Source organism: Salvelinus alpinus, chromosome 2, assembly GCF_045679555.1.
Source record: "Salvelinus alpinus chromosome 2, SLU_Salpinus.1, whole genome shotgun sequence".
In the NCBI taxonomy this organism is placed as follows: Eukaryota; Metazoa; Chordata; class Actinopteri; order Salmoniformes; family Salmonidae; genus Salvelinus; species Salvelinus alpinus.
In genome coordinates, this window is record NC_092087.1 from 29,258,666 (window position 1) to 29,269,776 (window position 11,111).

The following is an 11,111-nucleotide window of genomic DNA, read 5'->3' on the forward strand; positions in this document are numbered from 1 at the left end:
CACAGTTGTTGTATTCATTACATCTTCATGTCTTATATCATGACGGAGTTGTAGACCGTTAAATAGAGAGTGGGCACATGTGATAATTTACTCCATCAGCGGGTAAATTGTCACACTTCGTCGGGTAATTTGTCACATTGGATTATCAACAAATAAGAACACAACTAATTAATTGTGAATATTGATTTTATTTTCAAATTCAAAACCAAATTCAATTTCATTAAAGAACTCAAAATAAAAACAATCATGCCTAGAGAATCTGGCAAATCATGCCTTTCAATCAAAACAATAATACTGGCAGAGCACACATTAATTAAGTGGCACGACCACTTTACTTCAAACTTTGAAATCGAACGTTCTCTGGCGTGCACATAGATCCACGGTAATTGTTGTAATTGGAATATGAATGTAATGCTGCAGATAACTTGCTTAAATGTTTAAAGCCTTAACAAAACAGATGTGGTGTTTAAACACACTAATGCACTAATGCACAATTTTGTAACAGCCTATACGACGTACATCCGTATCTGACTAATCCGACTCATCTTCAGAGTCACAGTTCTGGCACACATAAATTGCCTGGCCTGAGGTGCAAGCGTCATGGGCCCATTTGTTGCATCTCACACACTTCACCCAAGTCTCCTTTGGAAGGCTTTTTGAAAATGGCTCCACACAGACGAGGCAGAAGCACTCCTCTTCATCTGATGATGATTCTTCTATGATTTTAATTTTTTTAGCTGCCACCTTGTTCTTTGCAGATCCAGATTTTGACTCCCCCCCTTGCTTCCCTTTCTTCGGAAACAGCCTTTTGCTAGATTGTGCCTTATTCTTTTAAATTCCTAGTGCCTGCTTCACTGGTGTGTCAGTTAGAATTGCTGTTTTGCGCCAATTTCTTCCTTTGCAAGCTTGTTTTCGGGGGTCAGCTTTTGAATATGGCCGGATGTCCTCTGGAGTTGGTAGTCTGCTGTCAGCAATGACATTGCTGGGCAAGGGTGAGCTGGTGCTAGCATAAGAACTGGGCAGGTCTGTGTCTGAGCTCGTGCTAGGCAGGACTGGAATGGTGCTGGGGCCTGGCAGGTTGGTGCTGGGGCCTGGCAGGGCTGAAATGGTGCTGGGGCCTGGCAGGTTGGTGCTGGGGCCAGGCAGGGCTGGAATAGTGCTTGGGCCTGGCAGGTTGGTGTTGGGGCCTGGCAAGGTTGGAATGTTGCTTGGGCCTGGCAGGGCAGGGTTGGTGCTGGGGCCTGATAGGGTTGGGTTCTGAATGGGGCGATCTGTAACGTAGGATGGCGCAAACTCGGTTTCCAGAAATACATCTCTGTTGTAATGTTGTACCCCAGCCACCCTAAAGCCAGCCTGAATGTTCAAGGAGGTTGCAGCCAAAGAATAGGTGATTGCCACAATCCCAGGAATGTCATAAATTGACATTGTCTTCCCGGGATTGTTCCTCATCCAGGCATCACAAGAGGTGTTGATGTGCCTCTTAAGCGGCCTGTAAACAGAACTGTCTAAGGTTGAAGCCGATGAGAGCAATGGGGTGGGAATGACAGCATAATTATGCCATTTACTCGGGCATAAGTGAGTCCATCAACGGACAGATAAGACTCGTGGTTTTGTCCAAAAGGAGTAAACAGGGCTTCTCCTTTGAGCATTTCGTATGCTCAACCAAATGTTTCAGGAAGTCAACAGTGCACATCTTTCATCCACCCAGAGGGATTTGTCCCTCCTTTCCTACCAGGTGGCCCGTTGATCAGGAAATGATTGCGGAAGTTGACACGGGGGAATATAAAATATGGAGGTATACTATTCCCTGTGGCTGAGACAGCACAGGCCAGTGTGACGAGGGCTCCCCTTTCAGCGGAGGTCAGTGACCCTACTTGTTTGACTCCACGTCTGCCCACCACTTTGTCAGGTTTATGTACAGTGGTCACCCCAGTTTCATCGACATTGCATATGTCTCCTGGTCCAACTTGATATCTCTGTAGCACTTATGCTACATTGTCTAAGAAAGCATGAACATTTTCTCTGTTGAAGCTACTTGCCCTGGCAAGGCTAGTTTCCTCTGGCTTTCTCAGCAACAGCGTTGGGTGCCGCTTTAAGAAGCCTGTAAACCACTCCGAGCTGGCTTTTTCTTTTTCTGCCCACATTGGCGCGAACTTCAGCTGGTGTGCCACAGCAAACTGGTAGGCAAGTCTTCTGACCTCACTTGGCGACAGACCAAAATAAATGTCAGCTGACCTAGTACTATACTGAACAAGCTGCATCTCCAAATCAGGTGAAAAATGTATCAATGGTCACCCACCGTAAGGACATCCAGCCAACTTGACACAACTGTGGGAATTATTGGAGTGAACATGGGCCAGCATCCCTGTGGAGTCCATGCCCTGACGAATTGAGGCTGTTCTGAGAGCAAAAGGGGGGGGGGGGTGCAACTCAATATTAGGAAGGTGTCCTTAATGTTTTGCACACTAAGTGTATATTTGAACAAATCTGTCACTTCATTGAGAAATGTTTAATGCTACACAAATTAATTTGTAAATGTGTTTGTATTGGAATTATTAAAATACTTTGTCAGAAGGAAAACTTTTACTATTTAAAAAAAAAAGTTCAAATAGTGCAGTTGGAAGTGATTTGAAAATAGACAACAGAAACTAAAAAACTATAACAATGTAGAATAGCTGGAATGTTATGTTCAAACAAACCTATACTCAACGTTGAATGCATGAGGTTTGTGTAGAATGTGAATGGACTCAAGCCACATAGCCCTTCGGGACTCATGGTGACTGGAGCATGAACATTGAGGTTTAGCTAAGATGGGTATGAAATATAGTCCACACACTCTGGGGCATTCTTTATGTGGGTGCTGCACATTGTGCCTGCTTGGAATCTGGCCTCTGGGGGGTCTGTGTCTGGTGTCTTCCCCTTACATACACCTTCTCACTGCAGGAGAGGCTTTACTCTGATAATTTGATCTTCCACCAGCCAAGATAAGACAGCAATCTATCTGATGATATTTCTATAATCCTGTCTTATGTTTGTATGAATAATTGGAGGAATTTAACAGTTTCAAGCTTTATAACATACACATTCAAGTATACTTTTAACTGCCTCCCCTACTCATTCATATGCTTTTTAAAGTACGGTAATAAAAAAAATAAGTCCAGAATATATGGCTTCTTCTGTAATACACACACAGTTTCACCAACTGTTTTCATTTCCTGCTTTATCACAAACAAGGTTAATCATGAACCAACTAGGGTGATAGTAGAGTTGTTCCAACAGGAGAGGAGTGTTACATCTGCTCCTGTCACGCTCTCAACTGCTCATCCGGTGAATCATTGACCGGCCGACACTCCCCCAGTGCTCTTTCCCTCTCTCTGTGTGTGTATGATTGTGTGGGCGGAGACAGGTGTGCTGGAGTCAGAGCAGATCCCCACCAGCTGCAACCTGTTCCATAATCAAGACTTCTACAAATACTCAGCCCTGCCACTTCCACGCTGCCAGATCGTAATCTCTGCTCAGTCAGTCTATGGTTCTAGCCATTTGTTCCTGTTTAGATCCTGTTGTGCCTGTTTTCCCTTGCCTGATGCTGTTTTCTTCTCCGCTACAATTCTGCCCACTCTGACTCTGGTCCCTGTCTCCAGTCCTACGTCTCGTCAGTCCTGCTACTCTGTCCTGGATCCCCCACTCTACGGTTCCCTTGGATTCCCCTCCCGGATTCCCCTTAGCCTCCACACCTGGTTTCCTGCAACCCGCCTGAGCTTCCCCTGGCCTGACCTTAATCTTCCCCCTGTGTTTCAATAAATAACTTGGTTACCTCATCCCAGTCTCCTCGTCTGAGTCTGCTCTTGGGTTCACCTGTTCCGCTCCGCGTGACAAGGATACTTTTTTTCTGAGTTAGCACAAAAGGAGACCACAGCAGTCACAGTCCTTTTATGAATCCAGCATGTGAAATGTGGGTTTTGGATTCTCGAGAATGCATTCCAGAATTGTAATTGGATTCTTATTGTTTCCCTGACCACAACTCGATCTGGTAATAAGCATGTGATCCATCATCCAATCAAAAAGTTCCCCTACCTGCTACTCCCTCTAAAATATCTGTTTCAACACCTCTTCTGGAAATCACTATTTTCTTTTTCTTTTTGGAAAGTTGTGAGTCACTTTTGTGTTGTGGATTGTTCACCAGATGTTCTCATGTTGACATATGAAATGTTGGTTTTTGGATTCTCGGTTTTGGATTCGCAAGAATATTTTGTGAGTGACTTTAGTTGTGGATTGTTCACAAGATGTTCTTATGTCGGGCATGTAAAATGTGGCTTTTGGATTAACTACCTGTTTCAAATTTGCAACACCTCTCCAGGAAATCACAATTGGTTTTGCTCTTAGGAAAGTCATTGATTAACATCTTACATAAATTGTCACTTATGAGTTGTATATTGTTCACCACGTGTCTCCCAGTCCTATAGTCAATTTGAAATTGAACTGCAAATGGAAAAACTCTGACTGCGCTGCAGTGAAAACGGTTTATGACTTATCCTGAAAAAGATTTTATTGTATCATCAAAGCATCTCACACTCTGAAATGATTGGCATCAAAGCCCATCAGCTTCACTGCCTCAATCTGTCAGGTCAGATAATGCTACCAATGTGGGACAGCTCTGTTCCTTCCCATGGACACTCGTTGACTGTCTGTGTCTTTCTCTCAAATCATCCTCCCTCTCACTGATTCTCTTTATCGCTCCATCTCCCTTTCTCCCTCTGGATGTCTCCTTCTATCTCCGTTTCTCTGGGATCCTCAGTTCCATCCGGCCGCTGACCTCCAGCCCTAGAGATTGACTCTGTGGGCCTGTGGAGCACAGCTGAATAATTGAAAAAAGTGAGAGTGTGTTTAGCCAGGCAGGGGCTCAGGCCTTAGTCAGATCAAACACAGACAGCAGGAGCAGGCTGACAGGCTGCTGTATAAAAGGAGCATTGAGACTGCAAGACGCTAATGCTCTCCTTTTTCAAAGCAGATATCCTCCTCTTACCCCCTCTGGGCCATTCAACAGCCCCTGAACCTGCTCCACATTTTGAGTGAGCTCAGGAGAGGACTGTTATTAATCAGATTCACAATGCTTCACATCTCCAAGCCTGCTTTCCAGACATAAGCATGCCACAGCCAGTCAACTCCCTCTCACCCAGTTCAGTGTTAGTATGGTGTTTGAGAGTTCAGTTTTAGTATGGTCTTTGAGAATTCAGTTTTAGTATGGTCTTTGAGAACTCAGTTTTAGTATGGTCTTTGAGAATTCCGTTTTAGTATGGTCTTTGAGAATTCAGTTTTAGTATGGTGTTTCAGAGATGGAATAGGTGTGTCTGTTGCCCATAGAACCTGTCTATCTTGGAAGTACACAGAATGACACAGCGCTACACAGGGTGAATAAGTGAAAGCCAGCCATTCACTGGGCAGCTACAGTAATCTAATAATTGCTGTGTATTATCTCACAAAGCCATATTACTAAAAATAATTGAACAAGTTCTCATTTTTCAACATTTGAATGTGTGCCATTTCGACCTCTGTCGGGATTGACAACTCATGTTTCTTATGAATAGGAAAGCTAATCCCTCTCCAGCCCTCTCTCTGTGTTGGTTTTTAATGAGTGTGGAAATACCGGAAAGCCCTGCCTTTCCTCCTGTGCCTATTTCCATTTGGTTTCCTGTAATTCTCCTCCATACAGCCTCCCTATTATGAAAATAATGGTCTAAAATGCGCTGTGACGTTAGGAAACTGGAGCCTCCAATTTCATGAACTCAAGAATGAAACCAAGACTTAGGTCACATTTAGAGACAGGAAATTGGAGGAGGTAAAGTACGTACAGTACTCAGCAAATCTATGTCGCTAATTACAAACACAACACATAAAGCCATGGCTGTATACTTTACACACTAAATAATAAATGCAACTGCAGGGAAAACATCCTATTAACTGTAAAAAATAAATGTTTATTTAGACATGAGAGGTTGAAATGGGTTAATTCTTGTTTTTCAGCAAATAATGAAACATCTGTGTTCTGAGTTTATGGTAAGTTCTGTCCCCAGTCCTACTCCCCATGTACCCAGGCCTTGCTGCCTCAGCGCTTATTGTTGCAACATTCTGGGAACTGTCTCTAAATTCCCCAGTTATCCAGAAATCCTGGTTGGAGGATGTCGGATTTCCTGCTTGTTCCCTCCTGATTCTGGATATCTACCAGGGAATTTATTGCAAGTTCCTGGAATTTTGCAAACCGACTCAGGGCGTTCTCTTCAATGCCATTGTAGTCACCTGTCATTCATTTTGATAGGATCTCGGGTCTTTGAAACATCTTTGTGACTCCCCTCTATTATGTTGGATTTCAGTTGGTGATTGAAGGCTTTTCCAACCCTTCCATTCTATACTTTTTAGAGTATAGAGTAGAGGTCAGGGGTCAGAGAGGATCAGGGATCCAATCCTTAGTGACCAGACCAGGCAGGCAGTGAACTTATAACCTGAGCCCTTCACATGCTGTAACACACAGAAATTGATAACTCACATCAGGAACAGGCTTTAACTCATTAGTTTCTGACCCACTCATCCTCAGTGGAAATATTTGTTCAACCATAATTATCTGTCTAACATAGTAAGTACTCTAACCATGATGGGTAAAAAACAAAAAAAAAAGACAGAAATTGTCATATTTCTCAAATTAGTGAAAATGTAATTCAAATCATATCAAACTTTATTTGTCACATGCACCGAATACAACAAGTGTAGACCTTACCGTGAAATGCTTACTTACAAGCCCTTAACCAACAGTGCAGTTCAAGAAGAGTTAAGAAAATATTTACCAAAGAAACTAAAATAAAAAATAATAAAAAGTAACACAATAACATAATAATAAGGAGGCTATATACAGGGGGTACCGTTACCGAGTCAATGTAAGGGGGTACAGGTTAGAGGGAATTTGTACATGTAGGTAGGGGTGAAGTGACTATGCATAGATAATAAACAGCGAGTAGCAGTGTGCAAAACAAATGGGGGGGTCAATGTAATAGTCCGGTGGCCATTTTATTTATTGTTCAGCAGTCTTATGGCTTGGGGGTAGAAGCTGTTAATGAGCCTTTTGCTCCTAGACTTGGCGCACTGGTACCGTTTGCCGTGCGGTAGCAGAGGAAACAGTCTATGACTTGGGTGACTGAAGTCTCTGACAATGTTTTGGGCTTTCCTCTGACACCGCCTATTATATTGGTCCTGGATTGCAGGAAGCTTGGCTCCAGTGATGTACTGGACCCTACGCACAACACTCTGTAGTGCCTTACACTCAGATGCCGAGCAGTTGCCATACCAGGCGGTGATGCAACCGGTCAGGATGCTCTCGATGGTCCCCTGGGTGTCAACAGAATTGTTCAAGTTCAACTAGAATTAGCAGCTTCTTTGGAGCTATTGATTGTCTTCAGATCTGGCAGACTATTGCACAGAATCCAAGCAGCAGGTTCAAAAACTGTTTGTGTGTTTGTTACCCAGGCAAGTCAGTGGGAATAGTCACGACAACGCGTGTGAACCATGCCACCCCCAGTGCGGCCTATGCCCACTGTGTGGACAGGGACTGGTACTCCGATGGAGAGATGCCCGCTGAGGCAGTACGGGCGGGCTGCAAGGATATCGCCATGCAGCTCTTTGAGAACATTCCCAACATCGATGTGAGTCACATCATATAATATGGATCCTGATGTTACAGAAAATATTCAGTAATCATGTTAAAAACAGATAATTTTTTTATTGTTCAGACAGTAATATTGAACAGCTTGCACCTGTAATGTAAAGGCACACAGATAATAATAACAGGAAAATATTCAACCCTACCAGGGATGTCCATAGAGATAATTCAAATGTTTTATTTGATGGATGTCTAGGTGATTATGGGAGGAGGGAGGAAGTACATGTTCCCCAAAAACCAGTCAGATGTGGAGTATCCTGGAGAGAAGAAACACTTCGGTACGCGCATTGATAGAAGGAACTTGGTGGAGGAGTGGAATAACAGAATGAAAAACAAGGTCAGCTGCTCTATCTTAGTTCTTCTCTCACTCCTCTTCTACCATGTCTGCTGTTTCTTCCTTGTCCTTCTCCGTCCTCCTCTTTTCTCAATTTTTCTTATCAAGAACATTTGAATAGCTTTAGGTTGTCACAGGGTTAGATCAATGCCATATGATGTATTGTTTTATCTATTAAATAAACAGAACGCCCACTATGTATGGAACAAGAAGGAACTTTTATCGCTAAATCCTAATAGTGTGGATTACATTTTGGGTGAGTTCTTTTTTTAAATTGTTGGCTCTTTATTGATTTCACGACCTGCCTGTTTCATCTTTTCTATTCATGTTAACCACTGATCATCTTCTCTACCTATTTCGCAATATAACAAACCCTGCTTCCTGTGTTAACACAGGTCTGTTTGAGCCTGGAGATCTTCCCTATGACCTGGAGAGAAACAATGAGACAGATCCTTTACCTGCTGGTGGAGGGTGATTGTTGTGTTACATTTACTCTGGCACCAGTAAATACTGTATCTGTTGCATAAGTTTAATAATGTATATCATGTTGAATGTGAAGTTTGTATAGCTGAGGCTGATTTGCCAGTGCTGATGCTAGATTTTCTCATCTGCCTGAGAGAGAGAGGTTAACCAGGCTGTGCGTTGGCAGGGGGGCGCATCGACCACGGACATCACGACGGTAAAGCCAAGCAGGCCCTGCATGAGGCAGTGGAGATGGACCGGGCCATTGGCCACGCCGGCCTCGTGACCAGCATAAATGACACATTGACTGTCGTCACTGCTGACCATTCTCACATGTTCAACTTTGGAGGCTACACTCCAAGGGGGAACACAATTTTTGGTGAGCAGTGGATGATTTTGCAACAATGTATTGTACATTGTATGTGGCTACACTCAGTCATCAGTCACTTGGATGTTGTGATTAATGGTTTGTGATGGAAATCGTTCATTGTTTCCTCTCTGTCTACAGGACTGGCTCCCATGTTGAGTGATGTGGACCAGAAGCCCTTCACTGCCATCTTATATGGGAACGGACCAGGGTTCAAAGTAGTCAATGGTCTGAGAGAGAACATCTCCACCCTTGACTATGGTAAATTAAATCTTATCATCAATGGTGTATTGCCTCTGTCATAGAGAACACCACTTGGTCTTTGGTATGCCAGAAAATCATCCATCTGATCTCTTTCTCCTTCCCTTTCCCTACCTCCACCCCTCCCTTCCTTCTCTCTCTCCAGAGGAAAATAACTACAAGGCCCAGTCTGCAGTGCCGCTGAGTATGGAGACTCATGGAGGAGAGGATGTGGTTGTGTTTGCTAAGGGCCCTATGGCTCACCTGCTGCACGGTGTCCACGAGCAGAACTACATTCCCCATGTCATGGCTTATGCTGCCTGCATTGGCCAGAACAGAGACCACTGCATGTCATCCAGTAGAGCCTCTAGTCTCAGCGCTGCTCTGCCCAGCCTGACAGCTCTCCTCACACTCATCCGCCTCCTCTGCTGAACTTTCACCCCAACCCCCCTCCTGCACTACCCCAACCCTCCTCTTAGTATACATGTAATACTCCCACATATTTTTTCCCCGTTGCGATGCGGATTTTCTTCTTACCATTTTTTAAAATATTTTTTCATTCTGTAATGACCACTGCAAGGGCATTTAAAGTTAGTGTTTTGAGGGTTGGTGTTTTTCAGTCAGATGTAGTGTTAGGGAAAATAAGAGGATATCACTTTATTTCTACTTTAACATATAGGATAAATTGTGTTATTTTACTTTGGTATTGATCACTATTCAGGTAACACCAAAACTATGTGAAGAATTCTGTCATATCAGTTGGTTTAAGAGAAGGGTATATCTCTGAATTTATATCAATCATTGTATGGGGTAAATAACCTCCCTGTATTAATGACAAAGCAATGTTGCTGCCCACCTATATATTTGTTGTCTGTCAATTCCATGACTATGGATTAGTCAACTTTTCAAAGAAGCCAGTTCCTTTTGAAAATTAGAAACCTAATATAGGGGAGAGCGAGGTATGTTGTCACACTTTTCACACTGTCTAACATTTACTGAGCACATCACATCACAATGGTATAAATGTCATACCAAATGAAAGAAGGAAGTCTTTGGCACAGTTGTTGTATTCATTACATCTTCATGTCTTATATCATGACGGAGTTGTAGACCGTTAAATAGAGAGTGGGCACATGTGATAATTTACTCCATCAGCGGGTAAATTGTCACACTTCGTCGGGTAATTTGTCACATTGGATTATCAACAAATAAGAACACAACTAATTAATTGTGAATATTGATTTTATTTTCAAATTCAAAACCAAATTCAATTTCATTAAAGAACTCAAAATAAAAACAATCATGCCTAGAGAATCTGGCAAATCATGCCTTTCAATCAAAACAATAATACTGGCAGAGCACACATTAATTAAGTGGCACGACCACTTTACTTCAAACTTTGAAATCGAACGTTCTCTGGCGTGCACATAGATCCACGGTAATTGTTGTAATTGGAATATGAATGTAATGCTGCAGATAACTTGCTTAAATGTTTAAAGCCTTAACAAAACAGATGTGGTGTTTAAACACACTAATGCACTAATGCACAATTTTGTAACAGCCTATACGACGTACATCCGTATCTGACTAATCCGACTCATCTTCAGAGTCACAGTTCTGGCACACATAAATTGCCTGGCCTGAGGTGCAAGCGTCATGGGCCCATTTGTTGCATCTCACACACTTCACCCAAGTCTCTTTTGGAAGGCTTTTTGAAAATGGCTCCACACAGACGAGGCAGAAGCACTCCTCTTCATCTGATGATGATTCTTCTATGATTTTAATTTTTTTAGCTGCCGCCTTGTTCTTTGCAGATCCAGATTTTGACTCCCCCCCTTGCTTCCCTTTCTTCGGAAACAGCCTTTTGCTAGATTGTGCCTTATTCTTTTAAATTCCTAGTGCCTGCTTCACTGGTGTGTCAGTTAGAATTGCTGTTTTGCGACAATTTCTTCCTTTGCAAGCTTGTTTTCGGGGGTCAGCTTTTGAATATGGCCGGATGTCCT

General features: G+C 42.9%; 1 pseudogene; it reads left to right on the forward strand.

Moving 5' to 3' along the window:
• The first annotated feature begins 4,578 nt into the window (after positions 1-4,578).
• On the forward strand, positions 4,579-10,164 carry LOC139540705 (alkaline phosphatase-like; annotated as a pseudogene).
• The last annotated feature ends 947 nt before the right edge of the window (positions 10,165-11,111 follow it).